We start from the raw sequence: 22,247 nt of genomic DNA on the forward strand, positions 1-22,247 counted from the left end.
TTGTGTCTACTGGTTTTGTATCCAAGTGCTGAAAATATTTCAGAACCTTATGGCTTCCAGTAGATATTATCATAAAATGACAAACTCTCTTCTGGTGATTTTCGTAACCAATTGGATAGCCCGCTCTTTTTGTGTTACCTTTCAAATTTTGAAATCATTAGTGTCTCTCTGACACCCTCTATTTAACTTTTCAAATACTCAACCGCAAACATATTGACACGTGTCCTTGTGTTTCATTGATGGCTGTACACTTTTCAATTATCAACCGCTTTTTTAATTTCTTTTCACTTTTTACGCTTCCAGAATCTTTCCTACTAGCTACTGATTTCTCTTGCTCATCTCTTTTACAGATCTTATCTCAAATTTGTCTTGTTCACAAAAATGGCCAGAGCTTACACTTTGAACGCTTATCAAGTTAAGTTCGCTTCCGTCCTAACTATCAAGGATGAACCACTTGTCAAAATGTTTCAATCTATTGAGAAATCAGGACTCAGAAAATTTTTGGAAGCACCTGCCGTTGTATACAAAACTGCTCTTCTGGATTTATATACCAAGGCAACTGTACAAGAAGGAAAAATTACCTATTCTCAAGGGAACACATCTATCTCCATCGATAGTGCCCTATTGGGATCAACTTTTTTCCTGGCTTTTCTGAATTTTCTAGCATTTCTAAGGAGGAAATGTCTACTGCCCTACTTGGCTTCTCAGCTTCTGGAGAGGAACTCTCTCCATCCTGTTTTAAGAACTTTTGAAGATGGAATTTCAAGTGCTCGCTGACATTGTAGTAAAAGCACTGCTGGTGAAAGCCGGAACATTTGATCGGCTGACCAAAGAAAAGGTTCAAGTGATGATTGCCATCACTTCTAAGTACAAATTGGATTGGAGTTCTTTCTTGTTTCCAATAACGAAGGATATGGTGATATGGAAAAGTTCTGGTTTTGCAGTTCAAATCAGCACAATGCTCAAGGATTTTGGTTTTTCTTTCACTACTGACCAGGACGCATCCTATGTCACAATGGCTGATGCTGACAACGTGCTTGCGCTAAGGCCAAAACCAACTGTGGCTGAATTTATTTCCATGAAAAAGAAAGTTGGAGATGCACAAGTTGAGGCTCTAGAACCTCAGAAGAAGACAAAGAGAAAGAGATTGGTTATCTCCGCGGATTCTGATAAAACAGTCTCTGAGGAGTCTGCTGCTCCTATTCAAGCATCTGCTCATGCCACCCCTACCAAGAAGAAGCCCGAACTCTTCTTCGCATCAAGAAAAAAACATCAATTGTTGATTTAGATAATGTCCCTTCGCGTAAAGTATTTCCAAAAGCCGTGCCTTCTGTACCAGCAACCACCGCTATTTCCAAACCAGCTACTGCCTCTACGGCCACCACGTCTTCTGTTCCAATTTTCAGACCATCATCTGAGTGGTCATTTGTGAATCTACTGCAGGGTCTTCTGCTTTTCGACCCATATTGCCTGCCTCATCCTCAGGTAAAGGCAAAGGTAAACTCATTGAAGAACCACCGATTCACGCCACCAAATCATTTGTTTCCACTGGTGATGATCTTCATCTGAGAGATATTGAGAATTTTTCTGATGAAGAAATGATGTTCTTTGATGACTGGCACAAGGTTCGAGTATATCATCCTCTTACCTTCTTCAGGACAAAAGGTGCTTTTGGAAAAATGGTCAGAAATGAAGAAAAAGTGTTTGCACTTGCCAAAATTGAGAATGTGATAGAAGCAATAAAACGCCGAGGTTTCTTTCTTGAGCAGCTTAAACGACAGTGACTGGAATCAGTTTTAAAGACTCTTCAGTCTAACTTTGATGCCAAGATTCCAACTGTTGCTCAGGATCAGCACGTGATCCAAATTCTTTCTGACCACTTAAGATTGATGGATGAGCAACTTCTTGCTCAAGAACAGGCATTTGGTGAGCCCGCTCAATATTCAGTAGACTTTGTTCCAGAACTTGCTCAAAGTAAGCCAGTTAAGGAAAGAACCATGGCTTTTCCAAAAGCTAATGTTTCTAGTACTCTTGCCTCTCCAAGAACGCCTACTCACTCATCTCCTCTCATCTCTGTCCGTGAACTGGCTTCAATGGATGAAGTCGTTCAATCCATTGTTGTTCATATCTCTGCTGCAGCAGAAGCAGCCCTGGCTGATGACTCGGTCCAACCGGTAACTTCTCCAGCCGCTCAACAATTAGCAGAATCAGATGCTGCCAAATCTCTGTCACTGCCGAATTTGGAGGTCTTATCTTCTGAACATCGAAGAGAAATGGTAGCTATCTTGACTGATCAAAATGCAGCTTCTGAACAGTCAAAGGCCATTGAAGCCATGCAACTAGAAGAAATAGAACTTCCTGGATCATCTGCTGCTACTGAAAAGATTACTGCTGTCTCTACTGGTCCAACAGATCCCTCTACTTCTACTGAATTGATGTTCTTCCTACTGAGTCTCCTACTCGCATTGCTCACATTGCGCATCTAGCTGAGGTATCTGTGCACATGCTTGCTAAAACTCCATCCCCGGAAGAAGAAGACTTTGATCTTTAATTTGAGATTGATTCGCTTAAACGGAATAATGAAAGAATCTTCGAGATCATCAAAAAATGTCTTTTGAACATGCTGGTGAAGTCGACGCCACAAATTCTTCCAAGATCGCATAACGAGTAATGTCATTAAAACGGCAGAATTGTTGGCTAAGCTTGAAGTTGAATATGAACTCTTCAGGAAGAATGTCTTGACCAGTCACGCCAACATATTTCTTGGACAATCCGATGTTTTACGAACAGTTGGTGATCATGAGTCATATCTACGCTCTATCTTGACTAAAATGGAGGCTACTGATTCGAAACTGGAATCCATTGACACCAAGATTGAGTCCCAATCTCAATCTATTCAGATCATGAATGATCGTGTTTCGAATCAAGTTTCCTTCTTGGAAATGATGAATGATAGCATTATCAGTCTGTCAGGCCGAATGCTTGAGATGCTAACTCGTCTTGAAGCCAGAAAGGGGGAAGAAGTGAGCAGAACAAAAGTAAGAACAGATGAAGGATTGGGAAGACATCATCAAGCAGATTCATCCCTCTGAAGACAGGAACTTCAGGATGATGATGATGCACTTTTCAGAAACATTGAAACTGATGATTAATTTTTTCTTAAACTGTGATTTACTATTTATTTACCCTTCAGTTTATAATTGTTATATTTTGCGATTTAATTGTTTTTCTTCTTCTTACTCATTTCTATGTTTTGGCATCACCGCAAATGGGAAAATTGATAGACTTAATTTAATTGCGGTGATGATAGTCAAAACCAGTAGATCTCGTTAAGTGAAACCAGAAGACTATATAAAAACGTAAGATTTCTTATCGCCTTAACTAAGCAGTACTCTTCGAGTACTTATCATTTTAGAAAAACAGAAGCAGAACTTGAATCACTGATAGGAACAGAACCTATCCTTGTTATATTAAATGTTATCGTTACATTATCAAGTTCGAGTATTAAATACTTCCTTAATGCTGCACAAAGTCATTTAATACGCATTATCTATTTTAGTATGTAACAAGACTGATTGTTCTGAAGCCTTTCTGCAGGAACTACTTTTAGCAATAAAGTTGTTTCTATCAGAAGTCAAAGAAGGCGTTTTGATTATAGACGTTGGATTCAAGATATCTATATATATATGGATCAAACCCATTGGAAATATTTTATTTCTTGCTGGAAATATAAGTTTTCCATTAATTTTTAAAAATTTAAATTTAATTTAGTTTCTTCAACCCATTTAGAATATCTTAAAGCATATAAATATTGTTGTTTAGATGTTAAACAACTTAAAAACCATTTTTTCTTTTTTAATTTTGAATTTTTTCTAAACTTTTCTGAATAAGATTATTATTATTAATAACCATAACATTATAACCAATATAAGAAAAAGTAGGGATATTAGATCTTCTATTATTAACAGAATAACTGAATCGAGAAGTACTAGATTCAGGAAGATCAACCTTGTATTCTGGTTGAGATATATTATCATTAGTCTTTTGAAGACCAGATATACTAATTTTTTCAAACTCGGATTTAGAAGAAGTAAAATTTCTACTTTCTTCAAGAAGTTTAATTCGTAAATGTATTTGGGATGAGAATTTTATTTCGACATCACCATCAACATATTAAACTATACTTTCTAATTTTCGAGATTCTTCTTTAACAGAAGGAGCAATATTCTCCATTTTCCAGATTTATGGCAGAGTAACCTGATTCTAGTTAATTGTTTTAGGAATCATAATTTTACTCTTATTAACATTGGTTATAAAAAGAGTAGTTTCTTCTCTTTTTGAACTAATTTGATTAGTATTAATTCTAAAATTAGAAATAGTTGAATTCATTACCTTATAACAAATTCTATATAATATAACAACATTTTCTATTCCATCCATCATATCAAAGCCTTCAGTCTTTATATTTAAAGTGAGTGCTTTGATGATATTTGGATCAGACAAAGAGATTTGAAAGTTAGTAATACAACTAAAATGTATTGGTCTTTCACATAATGAGGACTCTACAATTCTAATAAAGGATCTTCAAATTTATTATGCCTTTGATCACGTACAATAATTAAGGCTGAAGTATTTAATCCTAATCTTGTAAGAGGTTTTAACCCTACTTGGATCAAACCAAGATGAATAAATTTGTAAGATTGCTTATGAATATTAACCAGTCTTTCAGATAATAAACTAAAATGAATCTTATCCTCCTTTTAGAGGAATTGATTCTACAATTGTCTTTATTATATAATCAGATTTAAAATTAAATCCGATAGATATATAAATTTTCATATTAGATAAGATATTGGTAATTTCAAGTTTTGAATATCTGAAAGAATTAATTCTATATTTTTAGTATTACTTGAAGATTTATTCTTGATAACAAATTGTATTATTTTTATCCATTCAAGAATCAAGTAGATATTGTCAAGGATTTACTCCTACCTTACCCTTTGGCTTTACAAGATTTATGGAACCCGACTTAGCGATTTCTCATATTTAGAGATACATTCTTCTTTATAAGATAAAAGAATAATATTTACAAGAATAAAACTTTATTGAATAATTTCTTCAAGATAATGGCTCTGATACCACCTAATACAATTACACAACTTTTAAAGTTTAAAGTTATCACAAACGACGTATATTAAGGTGGAAATCTTCAAATTCACCTAATACATTTACACCACTTTTAAAGTTTAAAGTTATCAAAAACGACCTATATTAAGGTGGAAATCATTAAATCTTACGCTTTAAGCAGCAAGCTGTGAGCTCTGTTTCTCAAAAGCCTTTAAGGCGATTTTAGATCTCTCCAAATTTGGATAAGTAAACCGCTGTTTATAAACAGGATTGATTTCGGGATCTTTTAATTGATTTTGAATAACTTCAATAAGAGTTTTAATTAATTTAATCCTCTTTTTTAATTTTACAAGATAATTGGCAGAAGGCATAATATAATCAAACGGTGGATCATATATATTGAAATTCATACATCATAAACTTATATAATGCAAAGAGATGAATTCAAAACTCTAGAGAGATTCTTTGAAAATCCTCAAATCTTTATTCAGAGAGAAGAGTAATCGTTCAAAGTGTGTGGAGCACAAAGAGCTTCCACTTCTTAAATAGATACGATATTAAAGAGTACAACTACTAGCAACAGTACTCATACTAATACAAACCTGACAAACCGATAACCACAATAATTTACATCGATAATTCATCAAGACTTTTAGTCATGGTATACAGGTCATTTCTCATTTGTGCATTCAATAATGCAAAAATATCGTCATCTCCGTCATAAGGATTCTGAGCATCCTGCTCTTGATCATCTTTATTTGTCATTGGTGTATCATCTTCAGTATTTTCTTATCCTTTTGAAGAAGTTGATGCTTGAGTAGTTAAATTAGATTTTTCACCAAATACTTCAGTAAACATGGAAGTAATAGTATCTTTGTCCAAATGTTGGAATAATTCTTTGAGTAATGTAGCTTGAGTAGGAGTATCTTTATTTAAATTTTTCATGTTCGCTCTTGTTGGTCCAAGAGCAATAACTCCATCTCGATCATAAACTCGTCCTTGGGAAAAAAAGTCCTCTTTACCCCACCATTTTATTAGAATTTTCCTAATCAAGATAGTAGGAGTAAATTTTATTTCTAATTTTTCTTTAGCTTGATCTTGTAATCCATATTCCCATCTGATTATCCAGGGCACATTATAATTGATGGCAAATTGGATCATAGCTGTTAATCCGTCAAAGTGTGTATCTCTTGGAATTTAGTCCAGATGTTTTTAACATTTCGAGGAAGAATAGATGGCATTACCCCCCATGAAAAAAGAAGGTTTTAAAACAAGTTGGTATAAACTGATGAATATCATCTAGTTGGAATTTTATCAACCAAGAATTTTTCTTTCAGAATTTTCATAAATGAGAATAGTATCCCATGCCATGATATAGTCATGATAATTGAACATATTAGGCATTGCCTAAAAAGTGCTCAATTGACGAGCTTGGCCGAGAGGTAGTCCCCAATTAGCTGCTGGATTAATTTTCTTAATGATAATTTTAGAAAAGGCAAAATCGCGATTGTGATCCATTTGTTGTATTTCGACAGAGCCAGTTTCAACTAATATTGTCTCAAAATAATCTCTGGTTTTTCTTCCAAATATGGGTTGTAAATTTTTAATCAAAAAGCTTTGAGCTATATGGATTTACCACATAATACAATTACACAACTTTTAAAGTTTAAAGTTATCACAAACGACCTATATTATGGCGGAAATCTTCAAATCTTCAGCTTTAAGCAGCAAGTTTTGAGCTCTGTTTCTCGAAAGCCTTTAAGGCAATTTTAGATCTCTCCAAATTTGGATAATTAAACCACTGTTTATAAACATGATTTATTTCGGGATCTTTTAATTGATTTTTAAGAACTTAAATTTGAGTTTTAATTAATTTAATCTTCTTTTTTAATTTTACAAGATAATTGGCAGATGGCATAAATAATCAAACAGTGAATCATATATATTGAAATTCATACATCATAAACTTACACAATGCAAAGAGATGAATTCAGAACTCTGGAGAGATTCCTTGAAAATCCTCAAATCTTTATTCAGAGAGAAGAGTAATCATTCAAAGTGTGTGGAGCACAAAGAGCTTCCACTTCTTAAATAGAATACAATATTAAATAGTACAACAACTAGCAACAATACTCAGACTAATACAAACTTGACAATCCGATAAGCACAATAATTTACATCAATAATTCATCAAGACTTTTAGTCATGGTACCCAGGTCATTTCTCATTTGTGCATTCAATAATTCAAAAATATCGTCATCTCTGTCATAAGGATCCTGAGCATCCTACTCTTGATCATCTTTATGTGTCATTGGTGTATCATCTTCAGTTTTTTCTTTTGGTTTTGAAGAAGTTGATGCTTGAGTAATTAAATTAGATTTTTCACCAAATACTTCAGTAAACATGGAAGTAATAGTATCTTTGTCCAAATGTTGGAATAATTCTTTGAGTAATGTAGCTTGAGTACGAGTATCTTTATTTAAATTATTGAAAAAAAAATGTTTTAAACCAAGTTGGTATAAACTGATGAATATCATCTAGTTGGAATTTTATCCACCGAGAATTTTTCTTTGAGAATTTTCATAAATGAGAATAGTATCCCATGCCATGATATAATCATGATAATTGAACATATTCGGCATTGCCTGAAAAGTGTTCAATTGACGAGCTTGGCCGAGAGGTAGTCCCCAATTAGTTGTGGAATAATTTTTTTAATGATCATTTTAGAAAAGGAAAAATCATGATTGCGATCCATATGTTGTATTTCAACAGAACCATTTTCAACTAATATTGTCTTAAAATAATCTCTGGTTTTTCTTCCCAATATAGGTTGTAAATCTTTAATCAAATAGCTTTGAGCTATATGGATTGTTGATAGATCTTTTAAGTCTTTATCTACAGGAAAACAATTAAGATATCCTGAAAAAAAGTAAGGATATTTTAATTCCTCTTTAGAACTTTTTAGTGCAAATGTTGCATTATTATAATAATGAATATCATATGCAGTAGGATGTTCTTCAAATCCTTTAACAAGATCAAATTTTTCCTCTTCAATATTCATATTAGATTGAGAATATTTGTGCCTTTCTTAAAGGGTGGTTTATTCATTGGCTTTTTCTCTGTTGCTGGCCTCTTTAGGACTGTCTTTCAAGGTTGATCCTTGTAAAAATTCTCTGGTTAGAAAATCCGGTAAAGAATTAGATTTTCCAGAAATATGTTCAATATCAAAGTCAAAACAGGCTAATATTGCTTGCCATCTAGCAAATATTTGTTTAGATTCTATTATTTTAACATCTATTAAAAGAATATCTCTGGCAGATTTGTGCTCAACTCTCAAGAAAAACTTCTTATTTAAAAGATCACTTTAATTTTTTTTAATACATTTAACATTTGAAATAATTTCTTTTTTTATAGTAGAATAATTTTTTTGTGTATTATTTGAGGTTCCAGAAGTATATCGAACAAGAATTTCTTTATTATCTATTTTTTTGTTTAAGTATTCCCCCATATCCAATATCAGAGGCATCTGTTTCAACAATTTAAATTCTTATGGATCAGTATTTGAAACAATACTTTAAAATCTTGAGCGAGATCTATATAAAAATCTCATATATAATTAAGACTATCAATTAATCTTTGTAATTGATTTATATCAGTGATTTTATCAGGAAATTTGTCGGCAAAAACATTTACTCATTCTATATGAATCATTATTCCATTTTCAATATATTGTCCTAAGAATTTTATCTTGGTTTGAAATTTTTTTACCTTTTTCTGGTTTACTACTAAACTACCTTTTTCAATATATTAAGATGTTTAAAATGCTGATCAATATTATCAGATTAAATAAGGATATCATCTATATAGACTATAATATAATCTATATATGAGTTATAAATTTCAATCATTATATTTTGAAATTCCATTGGAGCGTTTTTTAATCCAAATTCCATTAAATTCCATTCGTAATTTCCAAATGATACAGTAAAAGCTGTTTCATATTTTTCTTCTTCTTTTAGAAGAATTTGATTAAATCCTGATTTTAAATCAAAAGAAGAAAATATTTTTGCTTTAAATAATCTATTTATTAGATCTCTTTTATGTGGTAATGGATATTTTATCTATTTTAATGCTTTATTAAGCGGTTTATAATTAATAACAAGTCTAGGAGCTCTTCTTTATATCTCGGCTGCATTTTTTACATAAAATGCTGGACAATTCCAAAGGCTATTACTTGGTCTGATCAATTCTTTTTTAAGAAGACTATCAATTTTTTCTTTACAATAATTTAAAAGTCTGGGTCCTATAGCAATAGGCCTAGCTTTTGTAGGAATCTTATTTTCATTAAAATCGTCTAAATAAGGAAGATTGACTTGATGTTTTTTCATATTCCAAAAGGCATTAGGAACTTCTGCACAAATTTCTTTAAAATGATTTCTGAAATAATTTTTATTTTTTCTTGAATTTTCTCAGAATTTATTTTTTCTTTAATATTTCTAAAAAGAATTTCATCTTTTAATGAAATAACAAAATTTTCTTTATTAGTTACTATTTTTTGTATAATATTAATAGATTTTGATATTGGTATAGTTCTAAAAGGAAAAAATAAATCATTTCCTTTAATATATATAATCCTTTTTCATTAGTTTTATTAATCGGAAATAACATTTGGAAAAAGGGTGTTCCTAATATAACATGAGTAGAAATATTTTTAATAAGAATGAAAGTAGTATTAAGATAAACTCCAGAATTACATATTGTTACATTAGACAATTTGTAATTAACTATAAGAGGTTGCTTATTAGCAGCTGTTATAAATTGAGTAGTCTTTTATAATATTTAGAAGGAACAATTCCTTCACTGATGCAATTTACATCAGCTCATGTGTCTAAAAGTGCTTCAATAATAATTTTAAATTTTTTATTAATAATAAGGGTTACTTTTGAGTACAACTTCTCTGAAATAATTTGATCAATTTGATTAACCCATATCATTTGTTTTATTTCATTATCTTGTTTAGATAAAATATGATTTTCATTTACTTCTTCTTATTCATCAGAAGTCGAATCTTTTTCCCAGACATGATTATTATTAATCCTAAGAGTAGTTGCTCTTTCTTTTAAATATTTTATTTCAGATTTTATCTGATCTATTTCTCCTTTTAATTCAGAAATAGTAGGTTCTCTTTCCTTTTGCTTTGCTTTTTCTAATATTTTATTATAAGAATATAATTCATGTTCTTGTAATGTATTTTGTACAAGTTTAGTAAGTTTTTGATTCGCCATATTCAAATAATGTTCTATAGTTTTTCATTTTTCTATAAGATCTTTCAGTTGATCTATAAGATCTAAAGTAAAGGTTTCTTCATTTGATGTAACATTTATTTCTAATCCCAAAAAATTTATGAGACAACTATCGCAATCACAATCTAGATCACAAATTTTATTTTTTTATATTTCAGAATTATTATCTGAATCACTATTATAATATTAAGATAATTCTTCTTCAATAATGTTAATGTAAAAATCTTTTTGTTCTAAATTCTCTTCTTTATTAAGAAGTATATTTATTAATGATTCTTTTAAACCATTGTTTATATTAAGATTATTAATATTTTTCTTTACATAACACTTATTAGCTTTATGTCCAATTTTTTCATATTTCCAGCATACATGAACTTTATTTGAATCATTATTATTTTTTATAGTCTGTTTAGACCTTTTCTTAAAATATCTTTTAAATTTATTTTTATCTTTTATATAATGTTTTTTCTTTTTAAAAGGAAATATTTTTCTTTTCTTATCCCTTTTAGGATATTGTATTGGTTGAAAACCAATTTGTTCACAAAAGTCACCAATAATATTTCGATTTTATTCTTTTTGCATATCAGGTTGTCTTTTTAACTTGATATCATTGTAAAGAGTTATTCCTTCTTCAGTTATTTTTGCAGATAAATCTTCATAAGTAAGAATACTTCAATCTATAGATTTTGTTGGAGACTTAGACTTTAATCTGTTTTTTACTCTTTCAGCAAAAAAAACTGGAAGTCCAGAAATAAATTTCTCTTTCCAAAAATTTGCATTGCAATCATTTCTTGTTAAAACTTTTGTCATAAAACGTCTTTATACCATCTGAATTCAGATAGTGTTGGACATCTCCAGTTCATTAATTGTTCTTTATATCTATCTAATCAAAGCTCATTAGCCCCGATAAAATTAGATAGAATAGTATAAATAAGTGTATTAACTGCATCTGACTTTTCTCTTCCATTAAGATCAATTATAGAGGAGTTAAGAATTTTATTCTTTGCATCTTTCGAAAGGAAAAAAACCCACCAACCTTGAAGTTGGTCAATAAAACAAGTAATAATGGTTTGAGCATTTTTCCTATCATTATTACCTTTTATTTTTGCTGCAGAATAATATATTAACATTTGTTTAATAACAGTTTTTATCTGATATTCAGATTTTACATCTATATTCCATTCAGTAATGGCTTCGCCGTTAAACTGAACATATTCTTTGTTTTCTTCAATTTTAAGATCATTTGGTGTTGCTTTTTTAAAAAAAGGTTTTATAATTGAAACTTTATGCATTTTATTAATTTGCATTTCTTCATCAGAAAAACTTGAAAAATTTTCAATTTGTTCAGCTTTGGTTATTACCGAAACATGCCTTTTTTCTTTTATATTGATTTTTTGCAATGAGTTTATTAGACCTTCCATAAAATCTTCATCCTTTTTGGAAGTTAAAAGGAAATTTTCTTTTTTAAGATTAGGGGGCGGTTTTATCAATAAAGTTTTTGAACTTTCACCCCTAGAAATTTCTTGTTTAGATTTTGACAAAATTTCTTGTATTTTAGTAGTTTGATTTCTTAAAGAATGTAAAGTGAGATAGTACAATTATTTTGTTGGATTATATGGTCAAAATTACCATGTCCTAGCTCTGATTTTATAGGAGCACCATAGATTTCTTTATTACCCTCTTTAATTTGTAATGTAGTAAAAGAGGGATGAATCTCAAAGGATTTTTCTCCTATGTCATTAACATATAATTTATATGTTGATTCAAGAGTATTTATAAAAAAACTCATCTAAAAAATTTGGAAATTTTTTATTTCTTGTTGGAAAATTTAAGTTTTCCATCCATTTGAAAAAATATAAATTTAATTTAGTCTCTTCAACCCATTCGGAATATCTTAAAAAATATAAATTTTGTTGTTTAGAGGTTAAACAACTTAAAAACCATTTTTTCTTATTTAAATTTTTAATTTTTCCTAAACTTTTCTGAATAAGATTATTATTATTAATAACCATAATATTATAACTCATATCAGAAAAAGTAAGGGAATTAGATCTTCTATTATTAACATAATAACTTCTTTGGAATCGAGAAGTACTAGATTCTGGAATATCAACCTTGTACTCCGGTTGAGATATATTATCATTAGTCTTTTGAAGACCAAATATACTAATTTTTTCAAAATTGGATATAGAACAAGTAGAATGTCTACTTTCTTCAGGAAGTTTAATTCGTAAATGTCTTTGGACGAGAATTTTATTTCGAAATCATCGTCAACATATTGAACTATACTGAAACGTCAGCTATTCGTTTTCTTAAAAAGTACTAGAATTTTTATTTTTTTTCAAACCTCACTTAGCATTCGACCGAACCATAAAATATTTTCGACATCATTTAAAAGAAATCAATCAACTATAATTTGAAAACCAAATGAAATAGCTTATCATAAAATTACCCAACATATTACTAAACCTAAAAATAACATTTGAAAAGTATAGCCCATACTATAACCTCTCAAAAATCACTCAAAAATAAATCTTCATAAAAATATCTTTAACATCACTTAAAATCATAAATCATAACTAGTGCGGAAAACTAGCGTCGGTCATCGGGTTATGTGCACCTTCAGTCCAGCAAAGTCAACCATCAAGACCTCCATAAACATTATTATCATAATCACCTGAATCAATCACACATAGTGAGTTTAAAAACTCAACAAACCATAATCTTGATAACAAGTCCTACATATACAGATCACATACAACCGTGAAAATACTTGTACTTAAAATATCGTTTTCATGAAGATGCATAAACTTTAACCATAAACGTTTTCAAAAAACATTTTCATGATGCATAAAATTTAAACATAAACATTTTCATAAACATTTCATAAACATATACCTATTCATCATAAACATATTCATATACGTATTATCATCAATGTGGGGCCCCGGGTCCGATATCTAATACTCATAATTATAATTGTAATAAACCAAATGATTGAATAAAATACATAATCTATGGTTCACAAATCCACATTAACATCGTTAAAATAATTTAAAAGTATCAAATGTTTGAAATATAAGTTTTAACAAGTCAAAATAAACTAGTGAGTCAAAGTAATCCAAACTTCATCAAATAGCTCCTAAGACCCGAGAATCCCACTCTAACTCGTATCTCCTTGCCTGGAGCTGGACTCTGGCATCCCAAGCCTCGCCTCAACTACCGTCAAGCACATGAAAACAAGAGGTAGCCGACGTGCCGGTGTGTATAAACCCAGTATGATACAATCAATAACATAGGAGAATTAAAAGAAAAATAATTCATATAAATTCATAAAGATGCAATATAATGCAATGCATGATCAGAAGATGTGAGCTAGCAATAAATCTCAAGATCAAGTGAATCATCTGGTCATAGGGTACCCAAAGGAAGACAGCAACATCCACTGACTCATCCGCTCGAGGTGGGGTGTTGTGTTCTACAATTCCGAGACTATGGTGCGCCTATAGAGAGTGTTCATGTAATGCCCGGAAATTAATCACTGTAATTGATTGATTGATTGATTTATAATGTCATGTGATTATGAATGGACCAATCGGGATACCGAGAAGAGTATTTAAAATGAAAGTAGGGATTTTTGGTGCGAACCAAGACCACACCCGCGGTCCCTACGACACAGCACCCGCGGTGTAGATGATGAAAAATGGATAGGATTGCCGTGGGGTGACCGCACCCGCAGTGCTTACGAGACCGCACCCGCGGTGCAGGACCGCACCCGCGGTGCAGCAACGACCGCACCCGCGGTGTTGCGTGTTGCGCGGAAAATGAGCCACCTCTTAGCATGCATGCAAGGATATATATAAACCGTTCTTTCCTTCGAAATTAGTAGGAAAAGAATAGGAAAGCTCAGGGGAGGTTTGCGAAATCCTTACGCCTTTATATTTCAATCCGTCCATCTGATTTTGATTCCGACTTCGGTATTGAGTTCCTAGCGACGTAGGCTATAACTTGACGTAAGTTTTACTACGTTTTGACATGCTTTGAAATTATGCTATTGTCAGAATTGAATGGAATTCATATATGGTGTTCTTGATATGTTAGACATCGTAGAATCGAAGTCAGATTAAGAAATAGACTGATTATGGAATTGTTATGATTTTCTGATTATAATCAGTTGATACCGGACAGATTGTGGATTATGGATTGATTATAGATTGTATTGGATATGAGTTATGGATTGTAACTGTTATCTGGTGATATGGTATTGACGGGAATATGGAGATTGTACCGTTATGCCGTTGATTTTGAATTAAATCAAGATTTATCAGATTGTTAGTGATTCGAGTGGTATATTGACATAAGATTATTGATATTGTCATTACCAGACAGACTGTGAATTCAAGACTTCGACTGAGCAGGAAACCGAGACTGGAAAGAAAGGTATAAGTCAATGTGGTATTGGGAGATGGACTTGAGTCGGTATGGACTTGGGTTTCCCTAAATCACATACTTTACTTTAGTGCATTGATATTTGCATTGATTTGATTAATATACTTGTTCTCTTGATATCTAGACAACAGGTATTGGTCGAACTGTCTTGTGACACACCGTGCCGGATAGTGGTGGTATCGCCACGGCACATTGCACGATGTCACAAGATAGGATGCTAGCAATAGAGCTACAGTCCTTGACGGTTAGGTCAGGACACTGGATGTTTGGTTATATCGAGTAATGGAATCTATTACGGAATTCGATATAGGAACACCATATTTGGTTATATCGAGTAAAGGGTATTGGAATTCTTCTATTACGGAATTCGATATAGGAATACCAGGGCACTGGTTATATCGAGTAATAGAGATTATGGTTCCATCCTTTACGGAATTCGATATAGGAATACCACATCTGGAAACCGGGATCCCTAGACTAGGATTGAGTCTAGTCTGAATTGTAGATCTACGAGTATTGTCGACAACATGATATTGATTATGTTTCAGATTTGTTACATATTCTGTTACCTGATTACATGCTTTATATTTGTTTATATGATTGCATGTTTCGTTGATTTATACTGGGATTTATTCTCACCGGAGTTATCCGGCTGTTGTCTTGTCTGTATGTGCACATGACAACAGGTGGGACAGGTACAGGGTTGAAGAGATGAAGAAAGATCGTGATTAGAGTGGTGGCACCGGACTTGGACTAGAGTTAGGGTTGAACGCTTGATAGTAGTTGTCAAACCCTAGTTTGAATAAATGTTGAAATACAAGATTTGTATTTTATATACTGATATGTATATATGTTGTATGTCACTACGTTCCGCATTTTAAAAAAAATTTTAGACCCTGTTTTTAATTGATTAATTAGTCCCATTTATGATTAAGAACTTGATTAGCGTCCGGGTCCCCACAGTTCAGGCCATAGCAGCGATCTCCGCATACACTATGCCAACTCAACTATAGCCTCATACGTCCAACACATCAATAAATTAAGGCGACCTCCGCCATATCAAATATGAATCGATAAGTGGCTCAATATGCAATGTAATGATGCTAGTCAATATCATCATCTCGATATCATAAACACTTCTCAAGATAAAATCATCATCAAATCACAAGTAATTCATCGAACCATAGAATTTTCAATTAAAAATAAAAATGATACTTTTACCTCGTATGTTACAGACCGTAACATATCTTTCGAATACTACTAACAAAAGATCAAAATACATGGTTGAGAAGTCTTGAACCCTCGTAGTCTACTCTATTCGCTGTCAACCAACTTAAAGTAAATAATCTTGAGCCAACCCAAGTCAATACTTCAACCGAATCTTGCATAAATCAAGAACTCGGATTATTTATCAACACAGAGAAATTTTCGTACAAAATTCATAATTAATTGGATAGTTCTTCAAATCAAGATCTATAAATTGGATATGCAAGAAAATCCAATGCACAACAATTCGTCTTCACAAACTTTTGTAAAATAAAGTCATTGACTCAGTCATTCATAATCTGAAACATACAACATAATTTTCGAAATTCTGCATCAGTACAAATCTGGCATTGTTTAGCATTTTGAGCATAACTTCCTCAATATCCAATGTAATCAATCCAATTTGGTATCATTTAGAAGACAAGACAATGTTCTAATATTTTCATCGGAACACCAAATTCCAAATCCCAACCAATAAATCCCAGAATTCTGATAAACAGAAGGCACGTACACAAATCTGCAGTAAATCGGATTTCCAGACCAGTTTTAGTAAAAATCACATATCTCTCTCATTTGTTCATGGAATTGAGTGATTCAAAAACAAAATCAAAGATAACTTGATGCTCTACAAGTTTGATGAAGAACCTAACATCAAAATCAAACTAGAACTGTCCCATATACCTTAAATACAGTAGGCATAAAAACGGATCTTGCACAGAAACAAGAAACCAAGCTCATATCCATTTTAAATTCAAATCAACTCAAATACAACATCTTCAACATCTTAATATCTCAAATATCATCTGAAATATCAATTCTAAACTTCAACCCATTTCAAACTTGAATAAAAAAATGAGAAATACTTACATCCTCGTGAAGCCCGTGATGAGAGGATCACAAATCTACCTTCATTTCATATTTTCTCAAACAATTCTCCCATAGATTGAAAATGAAACGTAGAAAATGGAAGGAGAGAGGGTTTCGATGGATAAGGAGGAGAAAAGATATGATGGAGAATGAATGGGGAAGTCAAATGGAGCTTAAAAAATCAATTTTCGCATCTGTTAGCGCCGCAACGCCACTTTTCAACGCCAAATTTGCGCAGCTCTAGCGCCTAGGCGCTACTATTCTAGCTCCGCAGCTCTTGAATAGTAAACAATGAACAATAACTTCTTTTTTTTCCATTTTTTTTTAAAATTCGGGCATTACAATCAACATATTCATATCATCATCAACATATACGTATTCCTTTTTCCTTTCATTGAATTTAGATCGTTAATTGTGAATTTCGTGTTCGTATACGTGTTAGGCGATGGATCCATCTACATGTAACCACAGTACTGGGCGGCTGGGACACCAGCGACACTCTCACCCTGTCAACTGGGCCTTGGCCTTACGTATTAACATATCATCATATTCGTATTAATATCTGTATCCAAGGAAATACGATCATCAGGCTCCCACTGGGACCATAACCCTCACGATATCTCCAACATTTCATCGTATTAGTCACAATTACTTCACTTCTTCCTTCAACTTTTCATATTCTTATCACTTTATAAAATTATGCTTTTAATATCAATTTTCCTTTTAAAAACAAGCATGCAACATATCTTTTAACGTTATAGTTTTATCATAAAAATCCATAATCGTTTAAAATAACATTTTAACATATAAAAATCCATAAACGTTTAAAATCATCATTTTACCGTCATAAAAATTTAAAATAACATTTTGACATATTAAATCATAAATATTTAAAATAAAAATTTTGACATAAAAATCCCTAAACATATAAAATTTCACAAACTTTTTAAATAATCAATTTAACATATAAAATTCCATAAATATCCATAACCATTGAAAATAATCATATTAGCACATAAAACAGCATTTAGGACATGCCATGACGTTTACTAATTTCTAGGTGTAAAATGACCGTTTTACACCTAGACGTAAAATTTCACGTTTTTTAAATTTTCTTAATTTCTGTTAGGATTGAGAAAGAATTTAGAGGGGGGTGAATGAACTCTTTCAAATTTTCTCGTGTAAAATGTTTGTTTCGACCATTTTTAGGCGATTGAGACAATTCTTCTCAAACGGTTGGAAATGTGATACACTATTTAGTGCGGAAGACGGTTCACAATTTCCAAAAGAAGCTTGAACACGGTAACAGACTTAATCAACAATTAGAAACAAAGAGAGTTGTTGCGATAAGTAAAGTGACACAATGATTTTTATGGATGTTTGGAGAATGAATACTTCTATGTCACCCCTTCTTCCTTCTTAGGAAGGTTTCCACTAAAATACTTTGGCTCTACAAACTTTTTGCAACAGCCCACTCCAATCAAGACTTATCACATTGTCTGTTTTGAAACTCTTAGCGATCACTTTACACTTCTGGATTTAAAGAACACTTAGTTCACCAGAAACTGATATTAATCAAATAACCAAAAGGTTACTGATGTGAACAATCAGTTTGTTTTGAGTAGCACGAAATTGATCCTAAGAAGATCGAATGTAATGATGTTTTTAGCGTGCTGAGATAGCGATGAAGTATGTAAGCTTGTGAAAGCGCTCTGAGATCTTTGTATATACTAGCAACGACAGTTTTTAGCTTGAAGATCGAGAGAGGTGGTCGAGCTAACACACTCCTCCGTTAATATATATGTGATCTTCTTAACAGTCGGAAAGGATGCATCAACGTTAACCTAATCAACTGAACAGATGTGTTGCTGTCGAATTTATGAGCATCAAATGATCTTTCGTAAAAGCATTTAATATTCCTTTTGTTCAGCAAAGTTCTGAAGCCCTTTAACTGAGAAATTATTTTTATGGTAACTGTCTTCTTTGATCAGAACATGAAGTCTATACTCGATTTTCCTTTTCTGGGATAAAGATATAAATGCAGTTCATTCTTGGAGCTGATGAATGTATACGTTGACTCCAAGGCGGTGTAATACTTTGAATTGTATTAAGCCGGTCCGAGAATGTCTTTGAGCAATAAATAGTTCTCTTTAATGATCTGGTTTTGAGAATCATTAAAATCCAAGCTGAATCTGCTAACGGTCTGAAGTAAGTGGTTGAGACTTCTTTGAGCTTTAGCCGGTTAGGAAGATATACAAACTGAAGAGCCGAGCGGTTGAATTGATGCATATCCCATATACGAACCGCAGCTGTTTTCGAGCTGACTTGTTTTTGTCATACACAAAAATTCCTTGGAATAATATTTTCTTAACAATTTCTCCTTTTTTGCGATGACAAAACCTAGCTGTATAGCTTTTACTTTGTTCCACTTCTTTTAGGCTTGTCTTCCTTTTCTTTCAACTCATGCAATTCCTTCATAATAGATATTTCTGTTTCTTGAATTGCCTTTTGTCGCTCTTTTTCCCCCTTTTTGACATCACCATGAACAAGTAATTCCATGATTTCTGCAAGCTGAGTACCTTGGGCATCGAGGCGTTGTTCCAAATTTGTTTGAAGACGTGTCATTTGCTCTGATAGGCCAAGGCATAGGTTAAGATGAGCAGAATTATGTTTTTATTGCATGAGAGAAAAACTTGTTTCCATGGTGGAAAGATCATTGCGGAAAGCAGTCTTGACTGATCGAAAATCCTCCTTGAGATCAAATTGTTTGCGATTGAGAGCCAAAATGGATTGATCCATGGTGATTAGCCTGGTCAGAATCTGTTGTTGGCAACTTTCTTCTAGAACATCTTGTGAGCGGATGATTGTTCAACCGCGCGGTTGATGATTCATATTTTCAATAGAAAATACTGAGCCGAGCGGTTGATGATTCAGGCTCAAGGAGTTCATCTGCAATGCTCTGAATAATTTGATCAATATTTTCAATAGAAGCAGACGGTTTACATCCAGTGACATCTGGTTCCTTTGATTTTGCTGGCGGAGAAGTTGTTGGAGGAGAGTTTGCATACATCAAAGGATTGGTCATCTGGGTTGTATGCACTTCCTTGGGAGAGGTCAACAGCTGTTTTGAAAGGGCCGTTGGATCATCCTTGGTGGGAGAACCTGTTGTAGAGACTGTTTGTTCTTGAAAGGTGATAGCTTTATCAAAATCGGATAGAAACTTCTCTGCCTCATCAACAGAAATAGTTTGAGCAGCTGAAGGATGATGTGGAGGCAGTTGTGCAGACGCATCAATGGCAGAGATTGTTGGAGACTCAGATGAAATGTCGGTAGTAATCTGATGACTTTGTGTTTCAGCACTTGGAAAGTCTTCAGCCATGATTTTTCCAGAAGGAGACATATTGTTTTCTTCATCAGCCGGTTGAGTAGTGGGGATGGCTTTAAACTATTCAGAGCTCAGATCTTAATTTTATTTCCATCAGAGAGTCGAACTTTCCCTGTTCTGTAACTGCTGGAAGATTGAGATATTGTCACATTAGAGCGACCTTCATAGCAAGTGACAAAGCGTCTATCTCAAGTTGAGAGATGAGAGTTGAATCATACTTGGCCGTAGGACAAAAAGGATCAAAGTTTTTCCTTTTCAACTGTATGATGATTCGGAGAGTGCTTTCTTTCATCTGAAGTTCCAGAAAGTTTCGTCGACGTAGAGCTGTTTGAATATTAGCTGTTTCTGTCCATTCCAAAATGGACCGTTCAAGCTTAGCGGCTCCTTTTATTTTGTCGGTTTGAAGTAAAGAATAAAAAGTTATAGCAGTCCGATATTGAACCCATTTATCAAACATCTTTATTTTCTTCTTGACAGCCTCATTGACAAGCTCGCTTGTTAGTACTATGGCCGTATAAACTGAATTGTTTTGTGGTGGATTTTGAATCATTACCTGTTTGCCCTTATCTAAGGAGAGAATAATAGGAACTCCGGAGTATGAGGACTCAATCTCTGGTTCTGTAATTTGAATCCCTTTGAACTTTGCACCTGAGATTGCAAGGATTGGTGCAGGAACAAGGGGTGCAAAAATTTGACCAGTCTGATCTTTGCTGGTTTTGAGTGTGCAGTTATTTTTTTCTTAAAAACTTGAGCGACTGGAACGTCATCTTTGGACTCATCATCGGAACTTGTTTTTAGAACCAGCTTCCTCTTGGTTTCTTTGGCTGTCGAAGCGGTTTTTGATTTTTTCTTCTATCTCATGAATACTTCCCTGGTTTCGGTCTTGATGGAGGTTATCTCCTCATCTACCGGTCGATTCTTTTTGATAAATTTTTCAACTGATACCCAGTTGAAGAGCTTAGTTTTTCCCACATCTATCATATCTACCGGTTGAAGCCCGACATCAATCAGCATATGGCAATTTGAACTGCAAAACCTTGCGATTGATTTTCTTTGTTTATCATGGCCACCAATATCCTGAAGAGAATGTCAGACCATTTTATTCGCAATTTGGATGAAATAGTGGCCATAACAAGAAAGTTTTCCAAGGTGATTTTTTCATAAGCACCAGCTTTGGCAAGTAGTCCTTTTACAACGATATCTGCCAACATTCTGAATTCATTCTTTAAGTCATGTTTTTGACATGTTGGATGAGAGATTGGAGAGTCTATGTCTGAGAATGCACTATGCCATATGTCAATATTTTCGACCGGTAGTGAGGAGAAATCACTAATTCCTTAAGTGGGTAGGTTGAACAATTCAGGAAACATCTTCTGTGTGAACATGAGGTTTTTGTTTTGAACGGTACAAACAATTTGTGGGGACCCGGGCTCTAACTCAATTCTGTCTGGGATTAAATGGATCTGTGAGAAAATGTGGGTCAAATTTTCGCTTTTTAACATTCATTCAAATGTATATAAACAAGCATAAGTTCTTTATTTATTTCTACAAACATACAACATGTCTTGTTCTAATACATCAATCCAACTAGTGTTTAATACAAATACCAAAATACAAGTAGTCCAAGTCTAATAAAAACCACTAGTCATCTTCTGCGCCCGTAGTCACCACGCTATCTCGAACTCATCTCTGTCGGGACCCAGATCCTGCCCCACCTGTTGTTATGCACACATACAGACATAACAACAGCCGGAAACACCGGTGAGAACACATCCCAGTATAAAACATGTATACATGCATATGCATAATAAAATCATAAGGCACAAAATCATGCATGTAACATAAGTCAT

Source organism: Primulina eburnea, chromosome 2, assembly GCF_022965805.1.
Source record: "Primulina eburnea isolate SZY01 chromosome 2, ASM2296580v1, whole genome shotgun sequence".
In the NCBI taxonomy this organism is placed as follows: Eukaryota; Viridiplantae; Streptophyta; class Magnoliopsida; order Lamiales; family Gesneriaceae; genus Primulina; species Primulina eburnea.